Source organism: Leptinotarsa decemlineata, unplaced genomic scaffold (assembly GCF_025532065.1).
Source record: "Leptinotarsa decemlineata unplaced genomic scaffold, Ldec_3_MD MMD2_P_RNA_scaffold_9, whole genome shotgun sequence".
NCBI lineage: Eukaryota > Metazoa > Arthropoda > Insecta > Coleoptera > Chrysomelidae > Leptinotarsa > Leptinotarsa decemlineata.
Genome location: NW_027412536.1, coordinates 5,173,984 through 5,198,164, shown reverse-complemented (window position 1 = coordinate 5,198,164; position 24,181 = coordinate 5,173,984). Strand labels below are relative to the sequence as shown.

Below are 24,181 nucleotides of genomic sequence, written 5' to 3'. Positions count from 1 at the left end.
CAATGAAACTCTAAATGCAATAGACAGAGCATTGGAGCAATACGAAATGGCTGCTCGAAACGAACATCAATTGCTGTTGATGGCATTCCTCATGTCATCTTATGAAATTCGTTGTGGCCTAAGTCCCTGCAGAGACTTCAGCCCATGCATAATTTTGAAGCAGCAGTTCTCCATTCGTTCCATCAATTTGACAAGTTATGAATGGGCGACCCTCATCGACATCCTGCAACAAATGAAGGAAAATTTCTTTGAATCACAAATCGATGGATATGTAGACGAATATGATCCAATTACAACACGTTGCGGGGATTACATTTACGTCACACAGTACATCGAAAGTAATACCAAACAAGTTTCCATTTCCAAGGACACCACGAACATGGAGCTGTTTCAACGAGATGTAAACGAGATCCTGAATACTAACTTTGGTGTGCTATCTGACCGTATCGCTATGCTGGATGCTTTGAACTTTTGTGATTATTATCGAGGTGTTTTCAATATAATGAAATCATGATTACGTGAGAATAAAACTAATTTACCTTTGGAAGAAATCATAGAAGGTTTTTATCAAGCCTCAGCTCTAGATAGTCTGTATGCTAATGCTTTACGTGAATATTTATTTTATTATAAACAAAAAATAGTGTATGATTTATGTAATAAATGAGAAAATGTTGTAACATTTGTTTCATCTAATGTATAAGATGGAAAAAAATCAGCTTTAAAAAGTTGTTTGATGGAATAAAACACCAAAATTTCAATATATATTTTATTCAAATTTTATCAACGTGTGTGTACAACAATAAATAAGTATACAAAATTTCAATATATTCCATTCAAATTATATCAACGTGTACATGTACAATAATAAAAACAAAAACTGAAATACTCAAACATATTTCTGTTTGCAGTCAATTCTTGAAAAGTTGGTGGTCTCCTACCGCTGTTGAAAATTCTCAGAGTAACACACACCTATCAGTCATATTCAAACAAGGACAAAATATATCAATTAATCACATCAATAGAAATAAAATCCAAATGATAACCTAATTTCAAGCTATAGTGCCCCCAAGGTAAAGTTTCGGATGATTTGGGGATTAATGTTCGTTTATCGTCGTGTGGACTCAAGCCTATTTTCACCTGCTTGATACTGAAAACGTGAGCGTATGATCGAATAGTGAACTTCTCACATATTTTTTCTTTAAAATTTGTGAGACAATCGATATAATCTTTGAAATCAATTTTATTTTTGACTACATTATATCGAATTCCCTTTGATTTTTTGATAACTTTTCCACCCTGCACTTTGTAGGTGTACATTTTGGAAAGTAACCCTGCAAAGTGCTCGATGATTTTACCATTTGCTTCATCTTTCATTAACCCAGGAATTTTTTTATTCACAAGTGGAATTTGAAACTTATTATCGGGCGAATAATCGGAAGTATCAAATTTTGATAGGTTATTTTTGATGAGTTCTGAATAGACATCTTCACACGTTATTTCGTAGATGAAGCTATCTGTATCTGTATACATTAACTTGCAATTTTCTATACCTAGAGTGGGCATCATGAAATCGTAATGGAAATCGAACATGCATGTTTTTGAAATATCTAAAATTGGCATTCCGATGTACAGAGGTTTATTGAAAACAATTTCAGTCTTTTTCAATTCAATAGCCACCAAGTCTGTATCGAAAACGGTTCGACTCTGAAATCGAGGGCTCGCAATTAAATTTTTGGCGCCATAACGACCGTTCCAGGAATTCACAAGTTTGACCACCCTGTGAAATCGAATGTTTTCCATCGTTTTCCCAAAAATAGCATTTACCATTAGTTTATATAGATTTTTGCCAAAAGAACTGGTGGCTGCAGCCCTTAGACGAGTATTCAACTCGATGTAGGGACGCAGCCATGCAGATTGTTGTTAGAATCAAACCGTTTTTCAATGCTTGTTTCAAGTTGCGATAATGCAAAATATATTTGTTTCTATTATACAGGGTACCCAATAATTTTTTTTGTTTGGAATTTGGTGGTGCTTGATGCTCTGGACAAAACGGAAAATCTTTATGTGAATCATGTAATCTCTCAGGGTGTTCCAAATCGACTTCCAATATGTAGCCTTCTGAAGCATTGTCAGGAATTTCAGTTACATCTTTGACAAAATTTTCTACCCACTGAAAACCGTCGTAAGGTAAAAATTCAGACATTGCCCACCCATATAAATTATTGACGTCTAAATATAAAAGATATTTTGAAGGTTTTTCGGGATTGTATGCTTCCATATATTTATTATTTGCTTCAGAATATCTATTTGAACAAACCGATATTCCGCCCCTGATCCCCTTTCCTACAAACATAATCATGTCAATGTCTTTTAAAATTTGTAATTTACACTTCGTATACTTCAACATGGCATCCCACGTGTACCCAGGCATAGTATAATACCATGTGGGGTCCAACCCATAAGTTGCCATGCTTTTTTGACGAAAATTTTCAAAAACGTCTGCCAGTAATAAAATATCTGTCCGTATACGATCCCAAATTTGTAATTTCGAATGATTCCCAAACATTTTGTGCGTGAGCATATTTCTCTTCTGTTATGTAATCATCATTCAATTTATTATAGAATTCTTCTCGTGATGGTAACTCGGTGATGTTCAATTTTTCCATGCTATCTATATAATCATACGGAAATACTCCCTTCCTGGTGAGAAGAGCGAATTTCTCCTCATCTAAATGACTAAATTCTTTTTTTTAAATTTCCAAATCATTTTGATCCAATGTAGATACTAACTCATCCAACGATATTCCCATGAATCGAAAAGAATCTATAAATCGAAATTTAATTTTAGTTTCAGCATCCTTTTGTGTAAAGGAAATGTATTTTTCTTTATTTGAGGGAAGTATGCTCACACAGCCTTTTTTTGCGATATATCTGATAATGAAGTGACTGTCGTATCCTGAAAGATTATAAAAAGTAATGGGTACCACGAATAATTTTCGAAAGTTGACATTACAGGGGGCTTGGTGTGCAAAACCGCGGAACGCCCCCGTATAGTGATCGTGATCGTACACGATAACATCTTTTCGCAAATATGTCAAGTCGTTGCAGCACCGATATCATTTAAAGGCACTTTCATCGGCTCAATATTCTTAATTTTAGATTCAACAAATTTTGCAATATCAGACAACTCATCGGCAAACCATTTTATACCGTCTTCAACTCGATAGCTTTTGAAATGAGAGAGACTGTCATCATAGGAACACTTGAAGTAGTAGCCTGCACTGAAAGGTATATGTTTTTGGTATTTTGTAGTTTTGTTAGATATGCTTTCGTTACATTTTTCCAACAGTGACTCGAAATCAGCAAAAATTATAAACGGACATTTTTGTTTATAAACATAATTTCGAAATTCCACATATTAGTATGTAGGAAAGGGAATTTTACAATCATTCACTTTTTCGCACAAAACAGTATGATCATTTAATTTTTGCTGGCTTGAAAAATAATTGAGGCATCTATCACAAAATAATTTTTCGTCTTTCTTTTTGTTCAGTTGTCTACTTAATAATCGAGATATGTCTTTGATCCAACAATAATGGAATTTAATTTCAGTCTCGTCATCGTCATTAATGGGTGGAGCCTCATAATCGTTCAATTTTGGAAAATATTTGTCTTGTCTTCAATTAATAACAAATTAACATGTCTGTCTCGTTTTGTTGTCGTGAGTCTGACAGGTACTACTACAAAAAATGATTTTTCCTTTGCTTGATTCAATTCCAAAGTGTAAACATTTACAGAAATATCTTTAAGTTTTTCAAACTTGGAAATTTGATGTAAATCCATTGGAGTATTCAGCCCTGTAGTATTCAAAACTGTAGAATAGTGTGGATATTTTGACACTCTTTGTGGATGTTTCGCTATAGGATACAAGGCGCTAATAATACTCCAATAGAAGCACATTTCGTCATCGTTTCGTACATTAATGCATGCCTGCTTTCTTGCGATTTCTTGCGGCAGTGGAATGAAAGAAGAACCGTTACCAATCACATATTTATTAATTGCTACTTCCAACAAAATCATTTTACTCAAAGCCCACCCCGACTGTTGCTCTTCGAATTCGCCTAATTTATTCAATATAACATCCATAGCGTTTTCATTGTACCAAGCAGCCAAGTCCGTACTTGAATCGATAACTTTATTTGGCGTACTGAAATATTTGCGATCAACAATTTCCCCATCATTTGATTTTTTAATAAAATCCCCTGATGAAGTAAAATTACCTTTGAGGCATGACATTTGTTTCAAAATTCTGGAAATCTCACGTTTGAATAATGAAAAAGCATCGTCTAGAAACTTTTTAGGATCTTTATGAGTTAAATTGATGATTACCCCCGTTGTTACTCTACTATTGAAAACATTGTTAACATTTTTTTGCCACTTCACCCTGGTGCTTCGTCGTTTCAAATCCGAGCCTATACGTTTATTATTCATCATTTTCATAATCACTTTGAAGCGTTTCAATTCCCCAATTTGTGTAATTATTTTCTTTTTTTCTCAAACCAAAAATTTTGTTTTTTTCATAGCTAAACCGCATTTCTTTATATGTTTATTAATAAATTGTATAGCTTGTTTGACAATATGATCCGAATAATTATCTTTGATGTGTAAAATGTATTTATCAATTACCGACTTGATTTTTGGAAAATCGACCATTTGGATTTTATTTATTGACATGACTCACCGATATTTTGTTCACAAATGAAATTCTAGGTGTTATGAGTCGATTTTGGAAGCTGCAGAGAATTGAATTTCGTTCTGTGGACACTGTTGAGATGGTTCTGGAAGCTGCTGTAATTTGAAACTCGTCCTGGAAAGGTTGCTAAGTTGGATTTGGATGTAGTTGTTGAGATGACTGAACTGATACTGCACACGTTGATGTAGTGTTCTGAAATAAATTTGATTTTCAATACAAATATACACCAGAGAAAAATAAAATTCAAGAGTGGGGGTGATGTGTTCATGGAGTGATTGTGAAAAATGAGCGAGCCACAGTTATAATTAAAAAAATCAACTGTCATTCAAAACAACGAATTTAAAACACATGTTCTGCAAGTACTAAACACATAAAAAATATTGAAAACACTTCTTTATGAGGATCATATCTATGAATGAAAACCTTTTTGAGTGGAACAAAAATATAGTATACAACCACAAACTCTATACATACATTGAACAAAGAAAAAATGCAGTACTAACCTTAATTTCGTACAATTTCAAATGAAACATCTCGCCAGCGTATTTTCCTGATACAAAATTCTTCTAAATGGGGGTGATACTCCTCCGTCACTCGGTGTGGTAACAAATTGTTGTTGTTGTTAATTGGTTCCCTCTTCACGACTGAATTTGAATTTCAGGAAATCCACCTGCGAGAAACCAAAAATAAAAAAACAATGTTTCAAATTATACGAACACTCTCTCAATAAACGACAACATGAATGAAAGTTATTCGTAACTTACTATGCGTTTTATTCAAATAGAAAGCTGCTCACAAAATGAGCTTCTGTTTACTACATAATAAATGTGTATATAGACAAGATATGGCATTGTCAAAGGCAACTAGATAAAATACGAGAAAAATTCTTATTCAGCTTGGATGATTCTCGAGTAAAATTCATAATCACGTTTTCCGGTTCTGAGGCTGCCATCTAACATCAAAACAAATTGTACGATACAATAATTACTGTAAGAGATAGTATTCGAGAAAAATGGATGTCAGCAATTAGCGGTTTTTATCTTTTATTTATTATTAAAGATTGGAAAATATCAGTAATTGTTATTTCTTGTCTTCTGATGTATGTAGAATAAAAATAGTAGTCCAGGGTTGGCTTGAGGAATACGTAAATACCTCTGAACCGTTTTGTATTACAAAATAATTGAAAAAAACGTTAATCCTCAAAAACTATGTATAGAAAAACACTCAAGTATATTAATTTGAGAAAAATTTTGGAGAATTATTTATAATTCAACAACAACTCTCACGACCTTCGAATTAAATTACATTTGAATAAATTCTTTTGTGAAAAAGTCAAAAACGTATAAAAAATCTTGCAATAAAAATTCATAAAGTGAACATGAAAAACACTTACTTTCAGATAAAATCATTGCACTTGTCACTAGTACCACTAATACAACTAACTCATCATTTTGCCTCGCAGGAGGTATTTATAGGAAAATAAGTGATGACATATTTCAAAACCAAACAAAGAGCCTTTGTTCTGTCGCTTTGAGAACTGCATATCTTTGGGTGCTGATTCGGCATTGACAGTGATCAATGTCACCTTGGGTAAGAATAGGAAAATAGGTGATGACATATGCAATCAAACAAAGAGCCTTTGTTTCGTCACTTTGAGCCACGTTTCTGGTTTTATCGATAAGTGATAGCGATAATGCTGCATACCTATATTATATATTTTTACTAACTTGGAATAAAACAAAAAAATTACTGTTTCAATCAAAATATTCATTTTTTTTATTAAAATTCATAATTGTTGTACAAGTCTAATTAGAATACATGCTGACATCGTAGATTCTATGATAACTCTATAAACGTCAAATTACATTCATGACTTCTTTTTCTCTTGCCTCGTTGCGTGTTCTGGAACAAATTCAACAGTTTTTTTTTAATGACGAAGATCTTGAAATATCTTTTCCAATTCACATTTGAATGGTGTATTCTTTGGAATTGCGCCTACGCAAATACCCTCATTGACTGATGTCGAACGAATCGATTTCCATTGTTTACACTAGCCTTCACGCATATATTTCACCCACATTCGGTACGTTCACATATTGAACAGAAATTATTGTCGTCGGAAGTACAAAATTTGTTTTTCAGCATCGTTGACGACATATTCTACACTCTGAGGCTGGAACACTTTGTCTTGAATGTGTAAATTATTCAACTGCTTGAGAACCATTTTCTTTTCCTCATATAATTGAATATCTTTACTTATTTTTTGGACACGTCTCTCAAATTCCTCTACTTTACTTCTGTATTCCCTGAATGCCATTTAATTACTACTTTTTGTTTACCACCGACGTACGGAACATCGTTTTCCTTCGAAACTATGCAAAATAACGTATTTTGAAATGTCATTGTCGAATACTTCGCTTCCCCATTGCCCGCACGTTGAGTCCACAAAGCTTAACCTCTCGACACTTTTGGATCTCCTCTTTCTCCTGATGATGCTAACTTGGTTAACAAAGATACGAGACGTAGTGCCCTTTTGGCATGTTGGAATGCTAGACTTCTGTTGAACCGACATGTTTTTTGTTAAATGGTATATTTTGACGCACAATGTACACTTCGACGTCATGTTTGTTTTCAATGATGTATTTTGAGACACCCCGTATACAATGACGGATCGCAGGTTGAGTTGTCATATTTTTTCTAAATCTGATTCATTATTACAAAATATATCATTTTCGCGCTTCCAATTTTCGTCGAGTAGTTCACGCTTAATTTACAAACCGGCAACGCTACATTACTCCATAAACATTGATTTATTGTACAACTGGCAACACCTGCTTGCACTAGCAACCGGTAAATCTCGATCTCCATCTCTCTTTGCATCGATTACGTCACACGCGTCTCTCGCTCTTACACACACATACACATCTTTACATGAAATATTAATTATTTCCCAAATCTAAGTATATTTTCCTATCTTCAATATGATAATGACGAGTACATTCTACGGAAATCAAAAATAAAAATACTGTCAAGTATAATGAATGAGTCAATTTCGGTCCCGACAAAACTAACGCTATAAATACCCAACATTCGCAGTTAACTTCAATATCTTACGATGGTGTAGAGGCTAAGGACAATGTCTACGGCGCGGACGATCCAGGTTCGAATCTCATAACTATAAACTTTTTTTTTTAGTAAAATCACGTGACAAGGAGGTCTGAGCGCTGATGCGGAATCCCAAGGGAGCCGAGGGCGGAGTACTAAGGGAGCTGATAGGTTAGGTGAAGTACCAAGGGGGCCGTGGGGCGGGAATCGCTACGATACTCGTTCCATCCTGCGTTGATGACGTCACACATTTCCCCCACTCCTGTTTGAACCAAAAATTACAAAAAGTTTAGCTCCATAAGAAAATAAATGGGATTTTGGGCTCGTTCCCACCTTGTTCATCTACTTATTACTTGTAGTTATGATCGCCAAGCTAATGAATTTGAGGAAGGTTAGGCTACTAGCGTTTATTCTATATCTTTACCGTTTGGCAGATATAGGGGAAATTAATCGACTTTTAGATTTCCAAGAATTGAATAGAGCTGGCCGATACTTGATTAGTTTTAATATGGATTTTAGATTTTCTCTTCTTTAAATGCATATAATCATAGTCGCCACCAGATGCATTACGCTGATTCAACTGATGCCGCTGCTGAAATCGCTGACTATTGAAGCACAACCTATTTTTTTCAGAAACAATAATCGCTTATTAAATAATCATTGTTTATTAATGTTTACCTTCTACTTAATGATTATCTTCTGCTCAGCGTCAGGAAGTAATGAATACTGATTTACAATTTCATCAGCTCTAGCTCTAGCTTTATACTGATTTGTTCACAGATGAAATTGGTCATCGCTCACCACCGTTTTTACTCAATCGTTTGAATGCTTAACGAGAGTTTTTTTTTTCAAATCGGATTGCATCGATTTGATATTCTTTTCTATATGCTCACAATTTCTTACAAATTCTATTAATTTCAGTCCATCTAATTTCAAATCAATTTTATCACTATCAGAATCTAATTCTCCTCTCATCTTTGAGATGCAAAAACTAGCATATCCACGATTAGCACAATCCGTACTCTCTTTAGGCTCTGCTTTTTTTAAACGTTTATTTTCCAAATCGAAGTTTCCATCCTTGGTGAGTTTGTAACCGAGATCTACATCAATATCAAATTCAAAGATGCTATGGATTTCATCGCCATTTGAATATGCTCCAGCTGTGAAATTACAATTCACAGGAATAATTCTCACCTTATTGATGTTTACGGGCAATGTTGATTCATGTGTTTCATCGATGCTAAATGGCTTCGAATCCTAAAAGTTCAGCAGTAGTGTGTTCTTATGAGAGATTGATGTAATATTTCGACCACATTTGAGAGTATTGTTGTTCGCATGTAGGAGAAATACTTCATCGATATTTTTCTCAACACCCTTTTCCGATTGTATTTCTATGAATTTGATGGGTTTTTGAATCGCCTCATTGATTTCATCAATGTCACATACCCCAGGTGAAATTTTCATAATGGTCGGGGTGAGTTAGCTTTTTTAGAATAGCCCGATAACATTATTTTTCACATCCATATTGAATATGGAGTTGTAGGAATAGAAATTGTGTAATCAAACCATGATTACTACCGGTATCCAACTCGATGGGTGGAGAGAAGTTGGTGCTCAACTCACTAGAGTATCCCAAGAATGAAAACGTACGTGACATGACTGATGGATTTTCACTGCTTCACATTTTTCTATTGTTGCTGACAGCAGAAATTGTGAAGTAAACGTCGCTTTTTGGTGATTTATCCATCTCATTATGTGTGACTACATTCACATCATTCACTTTATAATAACAATAAAAATTTTTTCTCGTAGGTGGGCTATCATTCACATCGGCATCACTAGTGTTGTTGGTGGAATCATTGTAATGGACTTGGCAGTACTGATACATCATCATCAATATCATTTTGTAGGTTTCATTGTAACTTATCCCATACAGATGAACTTTCATGTGATGCACATCCAATCAATACTTCTTCAGGCATATGAGCGAGTTCTTTACACTCACTTTTCGTAAAGTGCGTACTCTGGAATATGAGATCAATGAAAGACTCATCATCTTAACCCTTTGAGGCCGGATTTCTTTTTTTCTTAATAAAATGAAATTAATCCTCATATAACTATTTATTAATGATTATGGAAGGTGACAAAATATTTGGTTTGAGTTAAGAACATAAGGATTATCCTGCAGGATGTGGTCACCCTATGTAACCACTAGGAACATAGCAACTTCATGGAATCTACTTTGCGTGATATTGAGCGAAACAGTTTTTGTCATGTTTTATGCACAGACCTACTTTACAAGTTGCGCATTTCCACATGGTGCGGGAAACATTCTGGCTGGTACTGCAAAGAGCACATCTCAATTTTGTGGATCGTTCTGGCATATGACATGCTTTGCTTTGTCTTACTTCCAAAGGGACATTCCTCTTGAAATTATTGGGAGGCGTTCCACTCGAAGGTCTTCCGCGTTTGTTTGGTTCAACTGCCCCAATAAGACCTCTTGCTACATTTAGGCGGAACTCCTTCAAAGTAAGGCTTTTTGATTGACTGCGTTGTTGAAAGAGAATGAATGAATTTACAACACATGCGTCAAGAAAATAGAAGAAGATCCTATGCCACCATTTATGTGATTTTCGGTCTGTTTCATAAATACTTTTCAACATGTCGAATTTATCCACAAATCCCATATGAGAGTTATATTCTACAACCATTCGAGAGCATCTAACATACAAAATAGCCCCGTCTTTTTGTCGCCTCCTTACTACTTCTATAAGTGAAGGATCTAGGTAATTTCCTAGTAACAATACACTCCTACGGTCCATCCACTTCAATGCAGCCAGACCATCACTGGAAACGCGAAAATCAATGTCACCTCGTTTCATATCCTTGTCAGGTTTCAATTCTGGAAAATCTTTTCTGCCTTTCCTGAATGTGCCGCACGCATATACCCCCTCCGATAGCAACGACCGTTGAAGTTCATTAGAATTGAAGTAATTGTCGAAACACATTGTGGTGTTTTTCAACCAAAGTGGGAATAAGATTCTTCACAACGCGCATCCCTAAATTTTTGTCTGTATTGCCATCGACTTTTCCAGTGTATATTTCGAAATCACACATGAAACCACTCGAATCTGACCTGACCCACACTTTATAGCCCCGCTTAATGGGTTTATTCGGCATGTACTGGCGAATACTACTGCGCCCTTTGAATCTTATCATGGATTCATCAACTGCTTGGAATTCATGTGGTTCTAGAGCAGACATAAATGTTTGGCGGAGTTTTGACAGAAGTGGACAAACTTTATACAGCTTATCAAAGTTAGTATCATTTTTTGTAGGTTGAACCGAATTGTCATTCAGATGGATGTTGCTTAGCAACCACGAAAATCTGTCACGCGATATAACACTGCTAATAAAATGGTCACGGAGTTCATTTTTTGCAGACCAGTAATCCCTGTAGCTTGGCATCTTCTTCAAGCCCATCATCAGGTTGACCCCGAGGAAAACTTTTATTTCTTCATCAGTGGTTGGGGTGTAATTCGCACCCCCACCTCTTTTTTTGCATATAATACAAGTTTGTTTGAAAGGTAATTTGCTGGATTAGGACATCTGGAAAAAGTTGCAGAAATATATCAGTTGGACTATCTACATTGTCCGATAAATTGCCACCTGTTGTCGATACAAAAGGGTTTGGTTTCGTACAATAAGTTGTCTGATGGGTCCAAACAACCGGTTTTTTTGCCATTAGTTGTCTTGCTAGAAGTTGTAAAGGTATTTCATCCTCACTTTCATATTCCAAACTATCACTTTGACCCCCTATAGCTTCATCTATAGGACCAACGTTATCATCCGCCAAAACAATATTCATGTTTTCAATGTCGAATTTTTCTACTTACTGCAAATTAGCCGTTTCATCACCCATAATACTTGCTACATCTGATACGATAGATTATGAATCGCTAGGAATTTCATCAAGCAAAGCATATGCCTCATCTGCATTCATATTTTGTAAATCTCGAGTGCTCCAAAGTTGTCTTTTCATTCCTGAAAACAATACCAAATCACGAAATAGAAGTGCCTAGCGGTCATCTCAGATGACCATAACAAAATATAGGACTCTGAAATGCAATACACTATTTTCATGCAAATCTTTCACGCACATTCATAGATAATATCCAAATACTAAACCTACAGCCATTGTTTTACGATTCCTAATGATAAGAAGATGTTTGAGAGTAATTTTCAGCAGCGAGTCACAGTAGCAACCAACCGACAAGAACAAATGAATGTATTTCCCGCCTCCACGTGCTTCAGCACGCCAGAGGTAAACTCTCGACTCTCTGTACATTAGGCAACCCATCTGGCATACTGGTGCATGTGAATAACCGGTAGGCCGTTTCGTATAAGACATTTGAATTGTGGTCCTCCTAAGTAACCACTAATCCTCAAAGGGTTGATGTTCCTCATGCCCTGCTTTGTTGTTATCTCCACGTCTTGTTTTGGAGAAACTTCAAACACAAATAACCACACCATACTGTGTTGAATTGTTGTTTACGCTCATAGTTACGAGTGTTACTATTGATAGAATTTGAATCCATGAAAAAATAGTAAATCAATTCTTTGGAAGGGGGTGAATCACCAAAAATATCAAAATAATTCACCAAAGTGCTGCTTTTTCTGTAAAGTCTAGTTCACATGTACTTTTTTTGTAACATTTTTCAGCCCTGTCCAAAAATTATGACCAAGGTGTCATTCGATTCGTATTTTTGCCTAGAAAGTTTAAGGAACGGTCCGAAAATGCGCCGATAAAAATTACAAAAGTTATAAACAATCAAATGAAAAAAAATGGGACTTTAGTTTTTTCTCAATATCTCGGGAAATTTTCAAAATTTTGGAAATTTAAAAAAAGATTTGAAAAGATCAATGAATTTGCGTAAAAAAGTCCCGACTCCCAAAACTGTATCTCGATTATTTATAATTTTTACAGAGCCCTGAAAATAGACCCAAAAGCGGGTAGTCTGGCTTCCGCGCGCCTTTCGTCACTCTGACATAAAAACAAAAAAAAATATTTAAACATATTCAATGTATATATTAGGTAATGAAAAAATTCATGTAATCTTGAGATACATCAATAACAATAATCCGCAGTCAAAAAATTTTTATCCCAATTTCAACGTTAATTATAAATTTGTTAATTAATAACTTTTTCTGAATTGAAAGTTGATATAAAAATCATTATAATTATTAAACTTAAACCCTGGCATTTTTTTCCTTTGGTGAAGGTATCCTTAATAGGCAAAAAAATACATTACCGTTGCCAAAATAAAAAAATTGTTATTATTGACAATTGAAAATTATAATTTTATAAATAATACATAACAATTTTTTTTTCAAATTTTTTATTGTGTCAATGTCTCATGGCTGAAAACTAATTAATACTATTTTTTTTTAATTTTTTACAGCTATTGTTAATCAATTCATTATAAACAAATACATTGTTTATAAGCAACTTGAAATTATTTTTTTTTGCATTATGTTAATTGAAAAAAATCATGATTTTTAGAAAAAAAATGGTTTCTTAAAAAAATTTCTTTGTTGATGAAAAATTGCGTTTGTTAATTAACAATCATTTTTTGCAACTAAATATTGAAATTAAGGAACCGTTTTTTTTTTTAAAATCATAAATTCTATTGTTCTTTAAGGTTTTGAAAAAAATTTTTTTTTTATTCTTTTTTCAATTGTTTATTTAAAAAAAATCAAAGACTGCGATCAACTCAGCAACTTCACCTCCAACAACACTAGCAACACATTTACACTCATTTAGGACGTATTACCAAGTTCAATTTTGGATTGGTATTTATAATTTGAATCCGGAAGATTGGGGTATAATCGATGGGATAATCGATGTGGATGTAAAAAAATTGTAAAGGTGAAACATGTTCTAACAGTATGAGGCCATCACTTGATGATGACAATGATGATACTGATATCATGATCGGTCGATTAAATGCTATCGATAGTAATCCCGATGGAAATGAAGACGACCTTAATGATTATCAAGATTTTCCAGTAGAAGTTCAAGAATACTGTGAACGATACTTGAAGAAGTCGAAGAGGAGGAGGTTCAAGGAACATCACGACAAGAAAATACAGAAGAAACCACAGATGATGAGCCACGATCTAAAAGATAATAAAAATTATAAAAAAACTCTTAACTGTACTAAACATGATTTAATACATTTTAAAAATAACTTTCAGTATGTTTTTGATTTAGTAAATTCCCTGAAAACTTGAATTTTTTTTTTAAAAATAACGATCAATAATTAAATAAATGATAGGACTACAACTTTAGTTAAAGGCTCAAATTGTTAATAAATTCATAATGGACAAAAAAGACTTGGAGCATATTTGTCCTAACTGCAATAGTTTGAAAGTTATTATAACTATAAAAGTGAAGGAGCGAATGAAAAAGACAAGTATCAAGGTATCACAATATTAAAAGTTTTATAAAAAATAGAATAAATAAAAAAATTATTTGTTTATAACAAATTTTTTTAAATAAACAATTAAAAAAAGAATGAAAAAAAAGTTTTTTTAAAACCTTAAAGAACAATAGAATTTATGATTTAAAAAAGAACGGTTCCTTAATTTCAATATTTAGTTGCAAAAAACGATTGTTAATCAACAAACGCATTTTTTAGCAACAAATATTTTTTTAAGAAACCATTTTTTTTCTAAAAATCATGTTTTTTTTTCAATTGAGATAATGCAAAAAAATATTTCGAATTGCTTATAAACAATGTATTTGTTTATAATAATTTAATAACAATAAACAATAAAAATAAAAAAAAATTATTAATTAGTTTTTAGCCATGAGACATTGAAATAATGAAAAACAAATTTCAATGTATTTTTCATAAAATTATAATTTTCAATTGTTAATAAAAAAATAGAAAATAACAATTTTTTTATTTTGGCAACGGTAATCTATTGTTTTGCCCATTAAGGATAACTTCACCAGAGGAAAAAATGCCAGGGTTTTAGTTTAATAATTATAGGGATTTTTATATTAACTTTCAATTCAGAAAAAGTTATAAGATTTATAATTAACGTTAAAATTGGGATAAAAATTTTTTGACTGCGGATTATTGTTTATTGATGTATCCCAACATTACATGAATTTTTTCATTCTTTAATATATACATTTAATATGTTTAAATAATTTGTTTTGTTTTTATGTCAGAGTGACGAAAGGCGCGCGGAAGCCAGACTATCCGCTTTTGGGTCTATTTTCAGGGCTCTGTAAAAATTATAAATATTCGAGATACAGTTTTGGGAGTCGAGACTTTTTTTACGCAAATTCATTGATCTTTTCAAATCTTTTTTCAAATTTCCAAAATTTTGAAAATTTTCCAAGATATTGTTAAATATAGAAAATATTCATGAAATAATTCAGATTCAATTAAGTAAATACATGAATTGAAAGATATTCCAACCTCACTTCAATATTTCAACACAAGAACACTCAGTATTAAGAATTCCATCTTTTAATATTTCAAGTTCATAGACATCGAAATTGATCCGATCACAGGATATAGAATATAAAACAATCTCCAAATACGCAAACTTGGCACAGATTGCAAGCTGTGCATTTTACCTCAGTGCAGTGACCGGATCAAAGTCGCAATGTCAGCGTATAATTCTTTATAAATATTGAGGGAGGTAAAGATCATAAACACACAGTATTCAGATATTCATTTGAGTATCGATTGATCATCAGCAATGCAGCACATCTCCTTCTCTTCGATCCTGCTGGGTGGCAGTATAATTAAGTTTTTGGTGTTTCAATGTATTTCTTTTTATTAACATCTTGAGTGTGAGTTAATTTTTTCCGTTTCTTCACAATAAATATTCAATTAAGTTTTTAAATAAATGAATGAATGGGTGAAACAGCGAATAAAATCCTCTCGTTAATAGCCAAGCGAGTACTGAGTTGCGACAATATTGAGAAAAAACTAAAGCCCCATTTTTTTTTTCACTCAATTGTTTATAACTTTTGTAATTTTTATCGGCGCGTTTTCGGACCTTTCCTTAAACTTTCTAGGCAAAAATACGAATCGAATGACACCTTGGTCGTAATTTATGGACAGGGCTGAAAAATGTCACCAAAAAGAGCTAAATCGAATACATGTGAACCAGACTAGTATGTTACCCAATGTGTCCCTTGACCATGACTATCCAAATTCACTACCGCAGATTCACATCGGAGTGGTCCTGATTTTGGCAAATCCTAACGCATATATCGCTCCCGAAAATATGGAATCATTATTTTCATAGCGTGATAGTTGGGGTTGGTATTGGAGAGAGCTCTTTGAGGTAGCAAATTTATGAGTTTTTTGTGTTTATTATGCCGATTTGCCTCACCCAGCTGCTCCCAACTAGCTCTTGCTTGAACTGCTTTCGTTTCGCCAGCAGTAGCGCCGGTTAAACAACTTAACGCTGATAAACCAGCAAAAATTAGAATGAGTGAGTATGATTTGCGGTGTGCTAATTTTCCTTTGCCCACTTGCAGCCATAGTATTCCATATTCCAGTAGATTAGCTTCCAATTTGTGGAGCACTTACTTGGAAGCTGAGGGGGTACGGTTCTAACGGAATAATAAGCACTCTGCGCCTTTTATTATCAAGGCGATATTCGATTCAGCAGAATCCTAACTGAAATTGAATGGGTTTACGTCTCTCATCCAGAGATTTCCGTAGGAGTGTTAAAATGCAAGAACATAACGTTAAAGTTTTTGAACTGGATAAAAAAAAATATAGCGAACCTAAAAACGTGTACATTGTTACAAAGATATTTGTAACAAATGTTACCTGTTACCTGTAACAGTGTTACCTGGTTTTAGGTGAGTTGCATAGCTCTGTTACACGGCGAAAAGTACTGAAATCGCATTTACAAAATACCAAAATTAGGTACTTTTTAGGTACCGAAGTAAAAAATTTGGTGCTCTGTAACTTTCACCGCAACTCAATACTCAAAGTTGTAGTGAAAGCATTATTTAATGCTAACAACGCAATGAAAATAATAATAAAATAATGAATGTTAAGGAAACACTAGTAGGTGCTCATTAAGTGCTAAACGGTGAGGATCGTAAAATTTTCTAATTAATAAAAAAAAGCTTTCAATAAACAACAGATCTAAGAATCAGGTCTCTCGAAAACGAAGACGAATGCTCAATCAGGTATAAACTGAGCGTGGTAATAGAGTGCTAATTAGGTGCTTGCAAGAAATTAAGATGAAAACGACAGTGAATAAGCGAAAAAAAATTCGGGATACCTGATTTGAGAAAAAAAATTAACAATATAGAATAAAGTCTTGAAATGCTCGTAAACTCATACATAGACAATCAAAATGAAGTACTAATTAAGGGCTCACTAGATATTTATAGTAAACCTAGGGGCTCAGGGACCTGAAAGCCTCCATGACTGATTTAAATTTTACTTTAGAGATAAATTCAATAAAAAATTATCAATTTCATAAATTGAGAAAAATGAGAAATCATTGTCAGTAGAGCAAGTTGCAATAATTGAAGCAACAATATGTCAAAATGAACATGTTATTACTGCTGCAATGGATCAGTATCATCAAATTATTCTGCAATTAATAGTGTATACTAAATAACTTCTCTAAGCAGTGTGAGATATCATCTTGAACAGACTAAAGAGAACATTTCGAATTTTATTTTTTTTACTATAATAATAGCAAATATTTGTCCTCGCAGGTTTTCAGAGATTCATACATCTTCATCTGTTAAGTCGACAAGGAGGGATCAGAGCTTTTCAATGAGAATTAAATTTCCGACAAGAACAGGAGCTTCAAAATTTGATTCAAGATCATTTTCGTAGTTATACCGAAAGAAAACGGAAAAACCGGTTATCATGTTATTTAAAAAAAAATTATAAATTCAATGACCCACATAAAGAGATAAGATATCGAGTTGTAATTCTGAAAGAATTTTTGTAACTTTCTGAAAAATTTATCTAGACGGTAAGCGAAAGACTGTTTTTATTGAATCACTCTATTCTGTAATAAATGACCGTCGGGTCTGAATTGGCGATCCCTATATAAGTACTACTATGAATATATAATAATCATCTCAGTGTTTACTCGCACCAGAAAAATTCACCCCCCTGTACATGGGATCGTTCAGCCAAAGGTATTTATTTTCTTAATTTAGTTTGGTAGCGTGAGAGTTGCTGCCACCAGATCAGAAGAAGTTTGAAATCCGTCCTGATCACACGGATTGAGATTTAGTAGGCAACTTGGTCAACAGCTGACTTTTTCCTACCTTCTAATCTTCGTGGAGAAATGGCTTGGTTATGCCACCAATTATATCTTCAGAGACTGGATTCGGCCACGGCTTAAATGCGTGGTCTGTTAGGGGTTTGAAGGAATGAAATAATATTAGCAAAGTTTTCACAAACCAACTTTATTGATGAGTAAAGTTGGCAGAATAATCGGATTAACAATAGAAAAAAAATTAAATGAACAAAAATTAATACTGAACGTTATTTACACTATATAAAAAAAATAAATAATTATAACCATGAGCAAACTATGGGTAAACTACCAAAACAAACTGACAGGAGTATTCCTTTGAAAATTGAGGTAACTTCACTCAGGGCATAGATATGCCTTGCCTGAATTCTACTAGCTATGCTATAAAACCAACTAAAATACAACTCTGAGAAGTTATCAAGAGACCCACTTAATCGCTCCTCTCTGTATACGTAGAAAATTACTATGACCTATAATAACCTAATGAAATGAAAAGGGAACCCGATTCGTAGCTATATTATTATGGTAAATGTTCATTAATACTCTAGGTGCCAAGTCGAAAATATAATCCACATACGCATGCAATAACATCTACACTATATATCAGAATTGTTTAAAATACGCTCACCAAAATTATCGTAGACGGACTCCCCTGAAAACTCCAACAAAAGCCACTATTTCCCCAAAAACTCTCACCAGGAACTCGAAAAAAATCTCTAAATCACTAAATTGAATAAACCCGCGAATACTACCAAAACCCAATTAGTGTCACTTCTCTAAACAGTGACTTGAAATATCTCAATATTTCAATTCACTCTAAATTTCCTCTAGAAATTCCAGCTACCGTAGGAAATTCAACTGGATTCACCAAATCTCCGCGCACCACTGACTTAAATCTTTTCAAAAAACCTCACCACCTTTACTATGTTAGGGGATGTAAGTAATGTTATCTCAGAAAATTCTAACCAATCAGAAAGTTTGAAATTGTTTCTAAGACTGGTACTCTTTTCGCCACCTCATGGTCCGGCGAATAAGTCCTCAAGAATTCACGTCTAGTTCCCGACATTTCTAATGTCGTGAGTCTACTACTGATATATAGATGTCACTGCAAGGGTCATTTTTTATATTTTCTTTGCTGTCTCGAATAAAACATATGTAGATTAGCCACTTGGGTGGCTTCATTTTATCTTGTCGTTAAATTTAGAGCTCATAAGATAAATTGCGATATTTATTATACGTTTGAGTGTTTTCTGACTTTTACTCTAAATGGGGTATACAGACTGGATGACATATTTTCGATCCTTAACGAAAGATAATGAAATGAATTATGGGGTTGAATGTTACAAAATATCGAATTTCTTAGTATCAAGCAGTTAATTTTAACGACTTTTTCCTTTAAATGGCTTGGTTCTGTTGGCCTTAAGGTTATTTCTGAAAGATGATAAGGTTCCCTTTTCATACGAAAACACATGTGTTTTGGTATCTAAAATTCAACTAAAAATATAATAAATCCAACTTATTACAATACTCCCCCTTTTGAAAAAGTTTTGGCTTAATTGCCATAACTTTTCTCGCTTCATGCTTACTGACAAATGCAACAACGCCACCTCATGTCGAATTCAAATATGAAAACAGAATAGGTATCACCTCAAGTTACGCGACTTTCAGTGGGGTTGTCTAGCATGCTATGATTAGGGGTTCTCTAACGAAATATTCCAAATTTTACAAAAAAAGTCATTGAAATAGTAGCGAACGTATCTCCTTGTATACTATAGTTCGTGTTATCACATCACAACAGAGGCCATATTCACCCACGATTCACAGTAGTCTTTTATGCCTTGGTGAATTTCCATCTCAATAATTTCCATATGATATGCTACTCTTTGTTGACCAACGGCACATTATTCTAGATACGATTCGAATATATTGAATTCAGATTGAATTCAATCTACACAGATCCTAAGAGTTCATCCTACAAATTTGTACCTCACTGATTGAAAAGTCTTTTGGTTCAGTCACTCAAGCTCCTTCGTTAATGTCTTTGTTCACAGTGCAGTGTGTCTGGGCAAAACAGGGTAACCGCCAGTGATATGATGGGCAGTCTGCTGGGGTTCTGCGATGACTGGCAATGACGTCGTCGGTTCATCTGGTTGGGCTTCTCTGGAACGCTTCAGTTGAATTACACACCAGGTCTGGGTATCGCCTATAGAGTAGGTACTTCGCAACTCGAAATGTATAATAACCGCCAGTTAGTCTCTCGCTCGGATCCTCACGTCGACTAAGAAAGCCACATCGTTCCAGGTTCGTCCATTTTCATGGTAGGTTGTTCCTTCTCTGGTGCAGGTACTATCCACTGATCCCAATATTATTAATGTGGCGCTGATTGAACAATTCAAGGTTATTTGTCCAATAACTAACAGGATTCCAACAGGTATAGTTTCAACGTTCTGGAACTGTCTATATAACTCGACAGTCCTTTTTCCACCAAATAAGTCTGACTATGCATCCTACGGTGATGCATCAATCTGAAGTCGCTCAAGTACGCGGATTCTCGTTCTGGACACTAACGTCTCTGAGAGATACAGTCGAAATGTTCACTCTCTCGTCCCTGCAACCGTACGCGATTATCCTGATTACCGATACAAAATAATGCCTGACCAGCAAGATAGCAATCATTAGGAAAATCGAGATCGTGCTGCCTTTTTCCATCTCATTGCCAGGGATTGACGAAGGGTGTATAGACGCTTCAATTTAGATTAACCATCGATCGTTTATAATATGGTAAAACAATAATCATTACATTCATTAAGAAAAGTTGAGACTACAATAAACTAAAAGGAAGTGAAAACAAAATTCACTTGATACGTCATCTACTGTCAATCCGGGTCAAAGATAGACACTAGTTCGACGAACACATCAATAACTTAGCTTGAAGAGAGTTTACCCCGGACTCTTCAAGTAACGGCACTCCTCTGATTTGCTCAAATGCATTCTCATCATTATAGTTTCTTTCCTGCCCACCCCTAGTCGTTCATCTACTCGTACCATACATTCACTCTCCATCATCCAGTTCTCATTCACTCAGTTACATTCTCTTACAGGTTCAGTCGATCTGGTTCTCTCCGAATCCGAGCGGATCTCCTGAATTTACCTCTGGTATTACCATAACCCGTTTACTTTCCCTTTTATTATGATTTTGTACACCCGAATTTCCCAATTTCCCTGTATTATATATTAGATTCTGCCTCCTTGTTTGTCGATGGACTCCATCCTGAAAGGGAGAATTCAGCCTCAGAAGTTTAAATTGACATTGTCCCCATCTTCCTGTCGTGGCCCTGAAAAAGAAGTCGACGGTGATGCTTGTCTAGGTATGGCTCCCGTATTCTGCTTTGCCTCTCTGCTGTTCTCAGCTTCCGCATTTGGTTTTCCATCTCTATTGTATCCAACTACGTTTCTGACCGGCTTCCATGTACGTGGTTGAAATTCTGCAACCCTAGCTCCCCTATAAGACCTACGAAAATCTGAACGACCCCTACTCTGATTGTTTCTTGGACAATCCCTTGTCCAATGATCTGCTTGTTGGCACACATAACATTCATTACTGTTTTCGGGTTGAACTCTGCGACAGTCTCTGGAGAAATGACCTGGTTTTCCGCATGAGTAACAATTCTTTCCTAGAAGTGGATTATTTTTGTTCCCATAATCTCTGGAGCCTCTATATTCATCTCTATTGTTATCCGTGGTATCGACCCTCAATTCCCTAGACCAATGTTCAGAGTTTCCACCGCAAGCCTGGCACTCGCCCTGCTTATCTACTGCCGAAATTTGCAAGTTCGCACATCTTCCTTGGACCATCATAAGGGTTGTTTCCTGTAGTACAAAATGACGACACATCTTCGTCACGTCGTTGAAAACATTTACTTAAATTCCACTGATTTTCGCCTGGTAATTGGAATGGGGTAAATTTTTTTATGAATTTATTCTTAAGATCAGTAAAATTTAACGTGTCCAACTGCGCATCCGATTTGAAATAATTATAGGCGTCACCAACAAGTTTGAATTTAAATAAATGAAGGGTTTCGTCCTCCGACCAATTATCCAATCTTGCACGCAACTGTAATTTCTCAAAATACCTTACAACCTCTTTTCCTGAAAAATCATCTAAAGTTGCCGCGATCATACCTAGCGAATAGTGGGTTGCCACTCTAACAGGTGTTGGCGTGGGTGTAACCCCTGATACACCTTCTTTATTATTCATTTCGATAATCGGAATGAGTACCGAACTAGAAACTATATATTTTTTGGACTCCTTCCTAAACTTCGGGTAAAATATATATGTATAGGCACAAGTCGGGTTATTTGTAGGGTTCCCTTTTCTATGTTGATAAACCTAACTGACTTCTACTGTATCTTATCAACCAAAAAAATTAACGCAAAATATTATTATTTTTTTTTCTGGACCTCCTTCTTTCACCCTCTCAAATAAAATCTACCATTTAAATAAAATAATATATCTTTCTGATAAAGTTAATCCTACCGATCTTTTTCTTTCACTCCCTCGAATAAAATAATCCCCTTCAAATAAAATAATATCCCACCGCTGCCACCACTGTAATAAATGACCGTCGGGTCTGAATTGGCGATCCCTATACTACTAAGTACTACTATGAATATATAATAATCATCTCAGTGTTTACTCGCACCAGAAAAATTCACCCCCCTGTATATGGGATCGTTCAGCCAAAGGTATTTACTTTCTTAATTTAGTTTGGTAGCGTGAGAGTTGCTTCCACCAGATCAGAAGAAGTTTGAAATCCGTCCTAATCACACGGATTGAGATTTAGTAGGCAACTTGGTCAACAGCTGACTTTTTCCTACCTTCTAATCTTCGTGGAGAAATGGCTTGGTTATGCCACCAATTATATCTTCAGAGACTGGATTCGGCCACGGCTTAAATGCGTGGTCTGTTAGGGGTTTGAAGGAATGAAATAATATTAGCAAAGTTTTCACAAACCAACTTTATTGATGAGTAAAGTTGGCAGAATAATCGGATTAACAATAGAAAAAAAAAATGAACAAAAATTAATACTGAACGTTATTTACACTATATAAAAGAAAAAGAAATAAATAATTATAACCATGAGCAAACTATGGGTAAACTACTAAAACAAACTGACAGGAGTATTCCTTTGGAAATTGAGGTAACTTCACTCAGGGCATAGATATGCCTTGCCTGAATTCTACTAGCAATGCTATAAAACCAACTAAAATACAACTCTGAGAAGTTATCAAGAGACCCACTTAATCGCTCCTCTCTGTATAACGTAGGAAATTACTATGACCTATAATAACCTAATAAAATGAAAAGGGAACCCGATTCGTAACTATATTATTATGGTAAATGTTCATTAATACTCTAGGTGCCAAGTCGAAAATATAATCCACTACGCATGCAATAACATCTACACTATATATCAGAATTGTTTAAAATACGCTCACCAAAATTATCGTAGACGGACTCCCCTGAAAACTCCAACAAAAGCCACTATTTCCCCAAAAACTCTTACCAGAAACTCGAAAAAATCTCTAAATCACTAAATTGAATAAACCCGCGAATACTACCAAAACCCAATTAGTGTCACTTCTCTAAACAGTGACTTGAAATATCTCAATATTTCAATTCACTCAAAATTTCCTCTAGAATTTCCAGCTACCGTAGGAAATTCAACTGGATTCACCAAATCTCATCCGCGCACCACTGACTTAAATCTTTTCAAAAAACCTCACCACCTTTACTACGTTAGGGGATGTAAGTAATGTTATCTCAGAAAATTCTAACCAATCAGAAAGTTTGAAATTGTTTCTAAGACTGGTACTCTTTTCGCCACCTCATGGTCCGGCGAATAAGTCCTCAAGAATTCACGTCTAGTTCCCGACATTTCTAATGTCGTGAGTCTACTACTGATATATAGATGTCACTGCAAAGGT

General features: G+C 34.7%; 1 protein-coding gene and 1 long non-coding RNA gene across 2 annotated transcripts in view; one reads left to right on the top strand and one right to left on the bottom strand.

Moving 5' to 3' along the window:
- The window catches only part of GABA-B-R2 (gamma-aminobutyric acid type B receptor subunit 2), a 374,454-nt gene that overhangs the window by 38,196 nt on the left and 312,077 nt on the right, over nucleotides 1–24,181 (top strand). The gene's annotated exons all lie outside the window — the stretch shown is intronic.
- LOC141480483 (uncharacterized) lies at nucleotides 1,215–5,796 on the bottom strand. The gene is made up of 2 exons (XR_012464377.1): nucleotides 5,257–5,796; nucleotides 1,215–4,945 (listed from the first exon to the last, which is right to left on the bottom strand). It is a non-coding gene; the product is annotated as an uncharacterized lncRNA (long non-coding RNA).